This window comes from Taudactylus pleione, unplaced genomic scaffold (assembly GCF_031769625.1).
Source record: "Taudactylus pleione unplaced genomic scaffold, aTauple2 ptg000050l, whole genome shotgun sequence".
NCBI classification, from domain to species: Eukaryota; Metazoa; Chordata; class Amphibia; order Anura; family Myobatrachidae; genus Taudactylus; species Taudactylus pleione.
In genome coordinates this window covers 1,833,513-1,845,813 of record NW_028284452.1, presented here as the reverse complement: position 1 = coordinate 1,845,813, position 12,301 = coordinate 1,833,513, and positions in this window count along the sequence as shown.

The following is a 12,301-nucleotide window of genomic DNA, read 5'->3' as shown; positions in this document are numbered from 1 at the left end:
GGATGCAGGAGCAAGTATTAGGAGAACCCTACCCTAAATGTAACCTTGCCCATCATGCTTGTAGTTACGTAGGAACCATTATATAAAGCCGTTTAGGCCTTTTTTTTTTTTTTGTACTGTTTTTAGTTTATGTGGGATTCTCAGGCAAATAAGCCTGTGGATCGAGCCCCAAAGCAGCGCTCCTTTCACCCGGTAAATATTAATGTATATTCAGCCGCTAATGGAAGATGAGCAGTAAAGTTTCTGCCGCAGCGCAAGGTGATGACATGATGGCGAATGTTATGGTACGATAAGTATGTAAGATAAAAGCAGCTGCTCCTTTCATGTATCTCCTCAACCAGCAAGTGACTAATGTGTAGAACTGGATTAAAGCACAGAAGGAGAGTGCTAGTATGTTATATAAAACCCTATAAACCAATAGCAATACTGTGTACATGTACAGTATTATTTACTATAACTGTGGCCTCTCTTAATGTAGAATACAGGGAGAAAACTGGAAATGGCCCAATGGAGACCAGTAGTGTAGTACGTTGTACAACTGGACCATCGTTTTAATATCTGTTATCAAATCTGTGCTATTAACAATCCAAATGCGGGGTAGCCAGTCATTGCTCTGTCCACTTCTGCTCCTTTGTCTGCATTGAATTGGTGTGAGACCTGTATGGCAGCCAACCTTATGCGTTTCAGCTTCATCAGGATTGTAGCCTACATAAGGCATGAATTTGGAGCCGGAAACCCACCACGTCTCTACACTGCCTTACCAATCACAGTTAAGCTGAGTACACACGTAAAGAATTTGTCCAACCATCCAACTAGTTGATTGGTTGGAATGAGAATCTGGTAACGTATGGGAGTAACTGATGATCAGGAATTTGCTCCTAAATGCCAGAAAACAGATGAAAATGGCGTCAGACAAGTTTGTTAAATGTTTGATCTAAACAATTTGTTCAAACAACAGTTTTTGTCCATTTTTTGGCGTTTGGGAGCAAATTGCTGATAGTCAGTTACTCCCATACATTACCAGATTTTCTTTCCAACCAATCAACTAGTTGGTTGGTTGGACAGAAAATCTTTACGTGTGTTTGCACCTTAAGGCTCACCTACAAGTATCAATTAAACAAGACACTCTAGTAAAGGTACGTCATTTGTTTGTGTGTTTGTTTTAATAAGTCCTAAATTGGAATGAAAACATGCTGGCCCTGCCAAAGAAAGAACGTTAGTATTATTATTATCGTTTATTTATATGGCGCCACAAGTGTTCCGCAGCGCCTTACAAGGTACATAACCAAAAAAGCGACTTACAGTAAAATACAATACAGTGAAGGAAAAGGACATGGATAATATACATTGGTGGCCATAACACCCAATTCAGTAACAGAGCATAAGCACCAAGTGTTAGGTGTCCTAGTGGTGAGTAAGAAGTAGATGAAAATAAAGTAAGGAGAAGCACAAGAGGATAGAGGGCCCTGCTCGCAAGAGCTTACATTCTCAATGGGAGGGGCAGACAGATGAGCATGATACAGATGGGGAGGACAAGGAGGAGGGAGCATGTAGTAGCGAGTTAGAATGATAGCTGGAAAGCATTGATGAAGTAGTGGGTCTTGAGAGTCGGAAGGATTGTAGAGAGGTGGAGAGTCTGAGAGGGAGAGAGTTCCAAAGGTGGGGAGCAGCACGGGTAAAGTCTTGGAGGCGGGAGTGGGAGGATGTAATCAGTTGGCATGAGAGGCGGTGTGTATTTGTTGAACGAAGAGGATGGACAGGAGAGTGAAGGGAGATGAGGTCAGAGATGTAAATGGGAGAGGAGTGTGTGAGGGCTTTGTAAGTGAGTGTGAGTACCTTGAATTGGGGTTTGAAGGGAAAGGGAGCCAGTGGAGGGCTTGTAAGAGAGGGGAGGCAGATGTAGAGCATTTGGAGAGGAAAATTAGTCGAGCGGCAGCATTGAGGACAGACTGGAGAGGAGAGAGATGGGAGTTGGGAAAAGCCAGATAGGAGAAGGTTACAGTAATCCAATCTGGAGATGACCAGTGAGTTTATTAGGGTCTTAGTAGCATCCTGTGTGAGAAAGGGTCTGATCCTGAAATATTTATTAAGATGGAAACGACAGGACTGTGAGAGGTTCTGGATATGTGGTTTGAAGGAGAGGGAGGAGTCCAGGAAAACTCCAAGATAGCGCACTTTGGGGCTAGAGGAGATAGTTGTGCCATCAATTGATAAAGAGTGGGAAGAGGTTATGTGGGAGGGTGGGAAGACTATCATCTCAGTCTTAGACATATTAAGTTTAAGAAATCGTTGGGACATCCAGGAAGGTATAGCGGAAAGACTGTTGGAGATACGAGTGAGGAGAGAGGGAGAGATGTTAGGGGAGGAAAGGTAGATCTGAGTGTCATCAGCATAGAGATGATAATGGAGGTCAAAAGAGCTGATGAGTTCACCTAGAGAACGTATAGAGGGAGAAAAGGAGTGGTCCAAGAACAGAACCTTGGGGAGCACCTACTGTGAGATGATGTGGGGGGGGGGGAAGATAAGCCATGAGAGGAGACAGAAGGATCGATCAGAGAGGTAGGAGGATAGCCAGGAGAGGGCAGTGTCACGTAGACCAAGGTAGTGAAGGATTTGCAGCCAGAGAGGGTGGTCCACAGTGTCAAATGCAGCAGAAAGGTCAAGGAGAATGAGCAGAGAGTAGCGGCAGCAAGGAGGTTGTTGCTGACTTTAGTGAGGGCGGTTTCTGTGGAGCGGAGAGAACGGAACCAGACTGAAAAGGGTCAAGGAGGGAGTGGGAGGAAAGAAAGGTTGTAAGGCGGTTGTCAAACAATACGCTCAAGGAGTTTGGATGCAAAAGGAAGGAGAGAGATGGGTCGATAGTTGGCGAGAGTGTTAGGATCAAGAGTAGGTCTTTTAAGAATGGGAGAGATAAGGGCATGTTTGAATGCAGAAGGGACAGTGCCAGATGAGAGGGAGAGATTGAGGAGGTGGGCAAGATGTGAACAGGTACAGGGAGAGGTAGCAGAGGAGACGTGAAGGGATAGCGTCAAGGGGGGAGGACTGGATATTGGCCATGACTTCCTCCAGATACGGGGAGAAGGATGTCAGTGTAGGCATAATGGAAGGGGAGGGTTGATCCGGGAAAGGAGGAGGTGTAGTGCTTGGGGACTGGTGGGATATGATATCCTGACGTATGGAGTCAATTTTAGATGTGAAGTAGGAAGCAAGGGCAGAGGAAGGCGAGGAGGGGGTGGGCAGAGGAGGGAGTTCAGGGTGGTGAAGTGACGCTGGGGATTTGAGAACTGGGAGGAGATGAGGTGCTTGAAATATGACTGTTTAGAGGGAAAGGGCAGCACTGTAGGATGAGAGCATAAATTTGAAATGGAGAAAATCTGCCTTAGAGTGTGACCTTCTCCACTGTCGCTCGGCGGTTCGTGAACACTTTTGCAGATATCTGGTGCATTTGGAATGCCAGGGTTGAAGTGTGGATCTGCGAGAGTAGTGATTGCCAGAGCAACAGAGTCAAGACCAGAAGTAAGGGAGGCATTGTATAGGGAAGCAGCTTGTTCAGGGCAGGAGAGAGAGCAAAGGAGAGAGAAACAAGTCAAGTGGGGTGAAAAAGACACTGTCGATAGTCTCAATGTTATGCCTAGTGATAGTGGCCTTAGGAGGTAGAGGAGGGGATTGAGAGAGGGATAAGTTAAAAAAAAGAAGGTGATGGTCAGAGGGGGAATGGGGAATTGGAATAATCAGAAATGTAATGGTGAGTGATGACCAAATCAAGCGAATGCATACTCACATGGGAGGGTGAGGAGGTCAATTGTGAGAGACCAAATGAGGATGTGAGGGTAAGGAGTTTGGAAGCAGAGGATTCAGTGGGGATATTGAAGTCACCTAGGATAATGGAGGGAAGGTCTGAGGAGAGAAAGTGAGGGAGCCAGGAAGCAAAGTTGTCAAGGAATTTGGAGGGAGGCCCAGGGGGACGGTAAATGACAGCTACTCGCAGGTGTACTGGCTGGAAGAGAAGTATAAGCATGAACCTCAAATGTAGAGAATGTAAGGGATGGTTCAGGGGGTATAAGTTGGTAGGTGTAACTGGGGGATAGAAGGATGCCAACACCACCACCATGGCGACCACCAGGCGGAGGGGTGTGAGAGAAGGTGAGGCCCCCAGAGGAGAGAGCTGCAGCAGAAGGTGAAATCCAGGTTTCAGTAATGGCTAGGAGATGCAAGTTGTTAGAGATGAAAAGGTCATGGGTGGGAACCAGTTTATTACAGAAAGATCTGGCATTCCAGATGTCACAGCATAAAGGGACAGTGTGAGAGAGATGTGATTGAGATTTTCAGGATTACTGTAACGAGTATGCGTGAGGATGCGGGCACCAAAGCTGGGAAGGGAACCTTAGGCGGTGAGTAGGGAGGGAGTTTATCGAGATGTGGATGGAGGTGGGATGAGGTGGCATGGAGAGGAGGGTTGGAGGAGGGAAAAGCAGTGGGGTGATAGGACCATGGTGGGGTAGAAGAGAATGCAAGCGTAGTAGGAGAGGAGAGGGAGGAAGGCAGACAGAAGGGGCGATAAGGGAAGGTGAAGGAGGCAAGGGGAAAAGGATAAAGGTGGAAGAAGGGCAGAGCAGAGGATTAGGTAGACACTGAGTGAAGGTGGAAGTGGAAGAAAACATGGTCATGGTGTGGCAGAGGTGGTTAGGGGGAGGAAAACTGGAAGCAGGAATAATGTGTGAGTGACAGTGCAGGAGATTTGCAGAAAAGCAAGTGAGAATACAGTGGATAAAAGGTGTCTGCGCAATAGCAAAAGTTTATTATTGAGGGGAGTAAAAGTGGAGATTTAATAGGTGGAGAAAAGGAATGTGAAAGACTGTTAGAAGCTAGATTACATGTGGCAGGGCATAGGACTTCGGTAACAAAACATTATTTCTAAGATGAAAACTGAAATTGGTACAGAATACAGTGATCTTTGAGGTCTTTGTGTAATCAGAGAGCTAGGTCAAAGTTTAGCAAGTATTGTGTTAAGTTCTTACAATGAGCGAGCAGAGTCCAGTGAATAATGTCCTGGTAATGCTGATATCCGGCGCTTGTGTTGAATAAGTAGGTTTTGATCTCTCATTTCATGATGTTACTTTGTCCAAATGTTAAGTTTTCTGGTGCAGTTTGCATGTTATCCTTCTCTTTAACGGCGGTATAACGGTGAAATTATGTTTAAATTGATGAAGACAAAACTGAAGGGAAAATGCCCCAAGAACAGGCAGGAATTGAAGACATTTGCAGTAGAGGCCTGGTAGAGCATCACCAGGGATGAAACCCAGCGTCTGGTGATGTCTATGAGTTCCAGACTTCAGGCTGTAATTGTCTGCAAAGGATTTGCAACAAAGTGTTAAAAAGTGAAAGTTAGATTTAGGGTTGTTTAGTTTGTCCCATTACTTTTGGCCCCTTAAAAAGTGGGAGGCACATATAGTAACCGTTGTAATTCCTACACCGTTCACCTGATTTGGATGTAATTACCCTCAAATTAAATCTGAAAGTCTGCAGTTAAAGCACATCTTGTTTGTTTCATTTCAAAGCCATTGTGGTGGTGAATAGAGGCCAAAATATGAAAATTCTGTCAAAAGCCCAATATTTATGCACCTGACTGTACATCTGGGTTGCTCACTGCACTTTCAGACTGTTAAATTATTTCTGCAGCTATGTCTGGCAGTGGCAAGAATAATAAGCTGCCTGCTCCTCCCACTCTGGTGTTTTTTAATTCCTGCTCAGCAGACTTATCTTCAGAGGACCTCATTCAGGATGGTATTTGTACATCTTGGGCCCATCAGCCCCGGTGTCCACACAGGACTCACCCTGGGCTACTTTTTCACAGGTGCTGGCAAAAATTTCGGACCATCTAACGATCCTTGTGGTAGCTCCCCCTATGGGATGGCCAAAGCAGGTGCTCCCTGCAAATCCTTTGCCTCCTCCATGGGTAGACGTACTTTCTACCTCAGTGCAGATTAAGGCGGATACCTCTACAGCCTTTCAACAAATGCTGCAAAAAGAGAGACCTTTACCTAGTAAACCTACTAAGCGTGCTGTGTTATCTTCACTGTCCACCCAGCTATTAGATTCTGATTTAGCGTCTGGGGAGGCAGAAAACGCAGACCTCACTCACTCTGACTCCCCCCTCGGGAGACTAGTGTTCCCCCTCTAAATTGAATATACCTACACTTGTGAGAGCCATAAAATCTAATCTTCAAATAGAAGAGACAGAACCTGCTTCTAATGCAAAACAGCCAGTATTTATGTGACAGAAGGTAGTTTTACCAGAGTTTCCTCACTCTGATCAGTTATATGATCATATGAGTGAGGCATGGAATATGCCCAGTAAAAGATTTCAGCTGCCTAAACATATTAGTTCCTTGTACCCTCTTCCCTCTTCCTGCTACTGATTGCACTAATTGGGAAGTTCCCTCAGCAGTTGATTCCCACGTGACATGTCTGGTCAAAAATGCTACCCTACCTATCCATACTACAACCTCCTTGAAGGAGACTATGGATATAATGATGGAAGCTTGTCTAAAGTCTATAAACTCTTACAGGAGCTTTTACTCATCCTGCTAGGGCTGTGGCCTGGGTGGCAAAAGCCATTGAGAGTTGGGCAGAGGCCCTAGAAGAGTAATTTCCCTCTGATGCTTCACGGGAACAGCTGTCCTACATATCTCACATTAGAGATGCAGCTTCCTATTTTGGCGAAGCAGCTATGGATACTGCTCTCCTAGCCTCTAAGGCATCTGCCACTTCTGTAGTATTCCGCCGTATTGTTTGGCTCCGCTCATGGAAGGCAGATGTGGACTCTAAAAAGGCTTTGGAGTCTGTCTTATTCTGGGGATATCCTGTTTGGCCCAGAATTGGACAAAATTGTGACTACCTTAGCAGCTTCCAAGACTGCGTTCCTGCCCTCTGCATATAATGCGAAGCCTCGGATGTCATCCTTTCGTCCTCAGGGTAAAGTTAAAGGTCAGTCCTTTCCAAGGCAGCAGGCATCAACTAAGGCCTCCAAGCCTAGAACCAGACAGATCTGGGCTACTAGACGTCCACCTACCAAATCTGAGGAAAAGCCTTCAACCTGACGGGGCGGGCCTCTGGGGGCTCCCAGGGTGGGAGGCTGACTTCTCCAATTCATCCAGTCCTGGCGTCGGACCACAACAGACACCCTGTGTGGTCTCCCACGGATATGCCCTATCCTTCCTGAGGCTACCTTCCCAGCAGTTCTTTTGCACAGGCCCTCCATCAGACTCAAGCAGGACCCTGCTGCTCCAAAAGGCCATTCAGTCCTTACTGTTCTCAGGAACAATAATTCTGGTCCCCTCCTAACAGTGAGGGAAGGCCTATTTTACCCTTTTCTTTGTTTGGAAGCCCAACGGGTCTAATCGGCCTAGTTTATCAGGGTGCCCAGGTTTCATATGGAAACTCTCTCTGCTATGGAGTCTGGGGATTTTATGGTGTCTTTGGCCATTCAGGACACTTACCTATATGTACCTATAGTGCCTTCTTATCAATAATCTCTGGTTTGCTATACTAAAGCAAAATTACCAGTTTCAGGCTCTGCCTTTTGGCCTTTCAATAGCTCCTCTGGTCTTTACCAAAATCATGGCAGTTATGACAGCCTATCTTCATCTTCAAGGGATCAGACTGCTCCCATACTTAGACGATCTCTTGCTGTTGGCCAGCTCCTCGGAATTTCTTCACCGCCATCTACAAGTAGCCATTGCCTTTCTACAAACACACGGCTGGTCAACTGGAAAAAGTCTTCCTTGACACCTTCTCAAAGAATGGCACATCTGGGAGCCCTCATGGACTCTCAGGTTCACAGAATCTTCCTAACAGCAGACAAAATCTCGGTATTACAGCACCGGGTGCGCAGACTACCACAGTCACTGAGTGTCAATTCACTCTGCAATGCAGACCCTGGGATCCATGGTGTCCACCTTCAACATGGTGGTTTGCTCAGTTTCACGCCAGGCCCCTACAACCACTGATCCTTTCCAGGTAGAACAGGCAATGAGCCTCTCCCCAGAGGTTCACCTGTCCCTAGCCTGATGGCTGCAGACATCCCACTTAGACAACGGGTGCCCTTTTTGGATCCCGGACTGGGCACTCCTCACCACGAACGCAAGCGTCCGCAGGTGGAGTGCAGTGACCGGTCAACACTCCTTCCGAGGCCCCTGGAATCCAGCCGAGGTGGTCTTACCAATCAACATCCTGGAGCTCCGAGCCATCTACAGAACTCTCTCTCTGGCTCAAGATATTCTTCAGGGCAGTCCAGTACAAGTACAGTCTGACAATGCCATGGCAATGGCCTACCTCAATCACCAAGGAGGCACTCTGAGTCGGTCAGCAATGGCCGAAGTGTCCCGCATTCTCACATGGGCCAAAGCCATCTCAGGAATTCTCAATTGGGAAGCGGATTTCCTAAGCCGTCATGATGTACATGCAGGAGAGTGACCTCTACATCCATAAGTCTTTCAGCTCCTGGTAGACAAAAGGGTTCTATCAGATGTGGACCTCATGGCCTCAAGACATAAACTACCAGTGTATGGAGCTAGGACAAGGGACCCCAATGCGGCCTTTGTGGACGCATGATCTCTGAGGTGGACCTTCCATTTGGCGTACCTTTTCCCTACAATATCCCTTCTTTCTTGAGTTCTCAGAAGTTCACACAGGAAGGGGGCACAGTCCTGTTGGTAACTCCGGCTTGGCCTTGATGCTATTGGTACTCTGAAGAGGAGCATCTATGGTGTGCCCCTAGAAAATATGACTCATTTTTTAAATTTCTAGAATACTTGCCTTTCTTAAGGCTGGATTGGATCTTGGACTCTGCCTAGCATCTCTGAAAGTGCACATCTCTGCTCTGTTCATCTGGTTCTAGTGCAGTATTGCTCCTCTACCGGATGTTCACACCTTCCTACAATGTATTCTACGTATACAACCTCCCTTTGTCTCTCCTGTGGCTTCATGGGATTGGTCAATGGTTCTCCATGCACTTCAGGAAACTCCATTTGAACCCTTGGAATTAGAGGATGTCAAGTGACTCACTGCGAAGACTCTATTTCTTCTGCCTATAGCATCTGCCCATAGGGTATCGGATTTAGGGGTGCTTTCATGTCGCTCCCCCTTTTTAATCAGGACAGGGCTGTTCTGAAAATGCCCAGGGCTTCCTTCCCAAGGTGGTTTCTCATTTACACATTAATGAGGAAATTTTGGCTCCAGTCTTTCAATCACCAGATCTCTCGGCAGGTGAGGCCTCTTTGGATGTGGTCCGTGCTCTAAAGATCTACGTGGACTGTACTAGCTCCATCAGGATTTCAGACTCCCTTTCATTTTATATGGATTCCATAAGAATGGATGGCCAGCTAACAGACACTGGCCAGATGGCTTCGCATGACTATCTCACAGGCTTACATGCAGACTGGCCTTCCTGTGCTGGCTACAGCATCTGCTCATTCTACTCACTCTGTGGGTCCCCCTTGGCAGCCCAGCGTGGCGCCTCTGCTGAACAACTATACAAGGTGGCTACTTAGTCTTCTGTCCACACCTTTCTAAGGTTTTATGCCTATGATACATTTGCCTCTCATGATGCTTCATTCAGGTGCAGGGTTCTCCTCTCAGCTCAGGAGCATCCCTGTCTTTGAACAACTGCTTTGGGACATCCCCATTGTCTCCCCTGTGGAGCCCTATGGACCCTGAAGAAGAAAAGGAGAGTTTTGGTAAAACTTACACTTGTTAACTCTTACTTCGAAGTCCACAGGCACCTGCCTTGATGTACCTGGCTTCTATGGGTTTCTTCTCTTGGTCACTTGTTTCCTACTCTGTGTGAGAGTGTGATTCTTCAGTGTACCAGTCTTCCTTCTCTCCTATCCTGCTCCTGCCTTGGGCTTGTTAACAAAACTGAGTTGCCCTCAGGCTGTGGCCAGGGTATAGGGGGAAGGGCCAGAGCATCCTGGGATTGAAAAGCTTTTCTGTTGGTATCCGGTCCTGCAAGTCCCCCCATTGTCTCCCCTGTGGACCCTATGCACTTCGAAGAAAGAAAGTAAACAAGGGTAAGTTTTACCGTAACTCCTTTTTACAATCTAATGAACTATTTACTAATTGAGGATTATTTAGTTCGTTTATTTGAAGTATCATGGGTGTTTATTAAGGAATCGCCACTAAATTTGGACCCCTTAAGGTGACTTTTCCTCCTGAATCCAAACTAAATTACTTCATCTGCCTTACGTTTCGAGTTAAAGCAAAAATTCAAGATTTTGGAACAGAATTAAAAATGCAAGGTTAAATCAAAATTAGATATCCCAATTTCTTTTTAGGTGCTTTAACAAAGGTATACATTACTACCACAAAAAATAAGCATGGTAATCTGGGCCTGATTCAGACCCGCTCATGAGTGCTATGCGCTCGCAAGCGGGTCGATGGTGGCCCAGAGCGCATGCGCACGACGGAGCCGGCTCTGTCGTGCGCATGCGCGAGACCCGGATAGCGACGGGCAAACCATCGCTCCGGGTCTCGTACCAAAGGGGGCGTGCTGTCGATGTTGAGTGACAGCACGCCCCCTTCGGTGGGCGGGCCGGGGGAGTGGCTGCCCAAATGGAGGCATTCCCATGTGAACGCCTCCGTTTGGGGGCGGCCCCACTGATATCACGAGTGATGTCAGTGGGAGAGATTTCGGCTCTGTTAGAGCCAAAATCTCTCTGGGGCTTGTGGCAACGAGACCATACCACAAGGGTCTCGTCGCAAGCCCAATGGTCGTGATGGTCTTGACCATCGCGACCATCTTCCTGGCCGCTCGCTATAGCTGTGGGTGGTCACCCACAGCTATGCGAGCGGCCAGGAGGCCGCTCTAAAAAACAAGAAGGCCGGCCCTGATTCAGAGCGAGCACTCTGTCAGAGCATCCGGCTCTGAATCAGGGCCTCTGTTTCATAGTGGAGAAGAAAAAATAATGAAGTAGACGTTCGATTAATGTTGTACCGCATACATAATTTACACAAGAAACTGAAATGTAAAAACTTAAAACATAACTGCAGTTGAGTTAACAATAACATTATTTTCCACTTGTTTGGAACCTGTTGTAACGGTCTGTAATTTAGTGTCAGCAGACAGTTTATACTCTCTTCCAGTACTTCCTTGGGAGTAGGCACTACCATGCTGATTTTTTTTTGTGGTAGAAATGCATACCTTATGTTAAGCACCTAAAAATATTGGGATATTTAATGTTGATTTAACCTTGCGTTATTTCTTTTCCAAAATCTAGAATTTCTACCTCAGGGTCCTTAGGGATCCACAGGGATACCTTGGGGTGTAGGGCTTGGCTCCAGCCATGGGCACCACAGAGTTAAAGATGTCCCTCCCAGGATGCACCGGGCCCCCTCCTATACCCCGCCCCCAGGCCAAGGCACCTCAGTATCAGTAGGTGCCCGGCCGGGAGCTGGGTCATCGCAGAGGGGGGCTGTGTATAACAGCCCCTGAAGATCTTCAAGAGTGGTAGCATAGGACTGTCCAGCAGACGTCCATGCTACCTCTCTGACACCCCCGCCAGCGCCGACCACCGGTAGCGATCCGGGGAGCTCGGCGGGCTCTTGGGGGTTCCAGCTAGCGGAACCCCCGGGGGCCTTGGACTGTGGCCGGACCTATGGGGGGATACATAAGGTAAGCAGCGGGCGTCTGCGATAGGCGCCCGCTGACTCACAGTCCGGCGTCCCCAGGGCTGGGGACTCCCTGGGGACGGCAGTATAGTGGAGCCAGGCAGATGCCTGCGCTCTCCACTAGACCACCAGGGATGCGGGGCTGGAGCGTTAAGGAACACGCTCCAGCATCCCGGGGGGTTAATGGCCTGCCAGGGGAGGATGCCTTCCCTGTAGCACACAGGAGGCTCCTCCAAATCACTGCTCTTCGCTGCCTTACATTGAGGTTTTGGCAGGCTGAGGCAGTGATCCTCCCCAGGCCCACCTCCCTTCATCCTCTGGTGGCCATTTTATGTGCAGTACGCTGGGGTGCAGGGTGCGGAGCCTGGGTGCCCCTTACATACCTCTCCTCCAGTAAAGGTCGGTGTATGTAGCGCTGTCACTGCCAGACTGTAAGTCTGTGTATGTGATAGTGCACTTAGTGCAGGATTTTCTGCATTGTATGTGACTTTATGCTAGTGCTGTGTGCCTGATCTTTTCTCCTGTCAGCCATTTTAGCTATCCCTATTTCTTCCTCCTGACCAGCCCTCTCAGTGCCAGTACTATCAGGATAGGAATTTACCTCACAGCTTTAAGATTTATTTCTGTAAGAGAA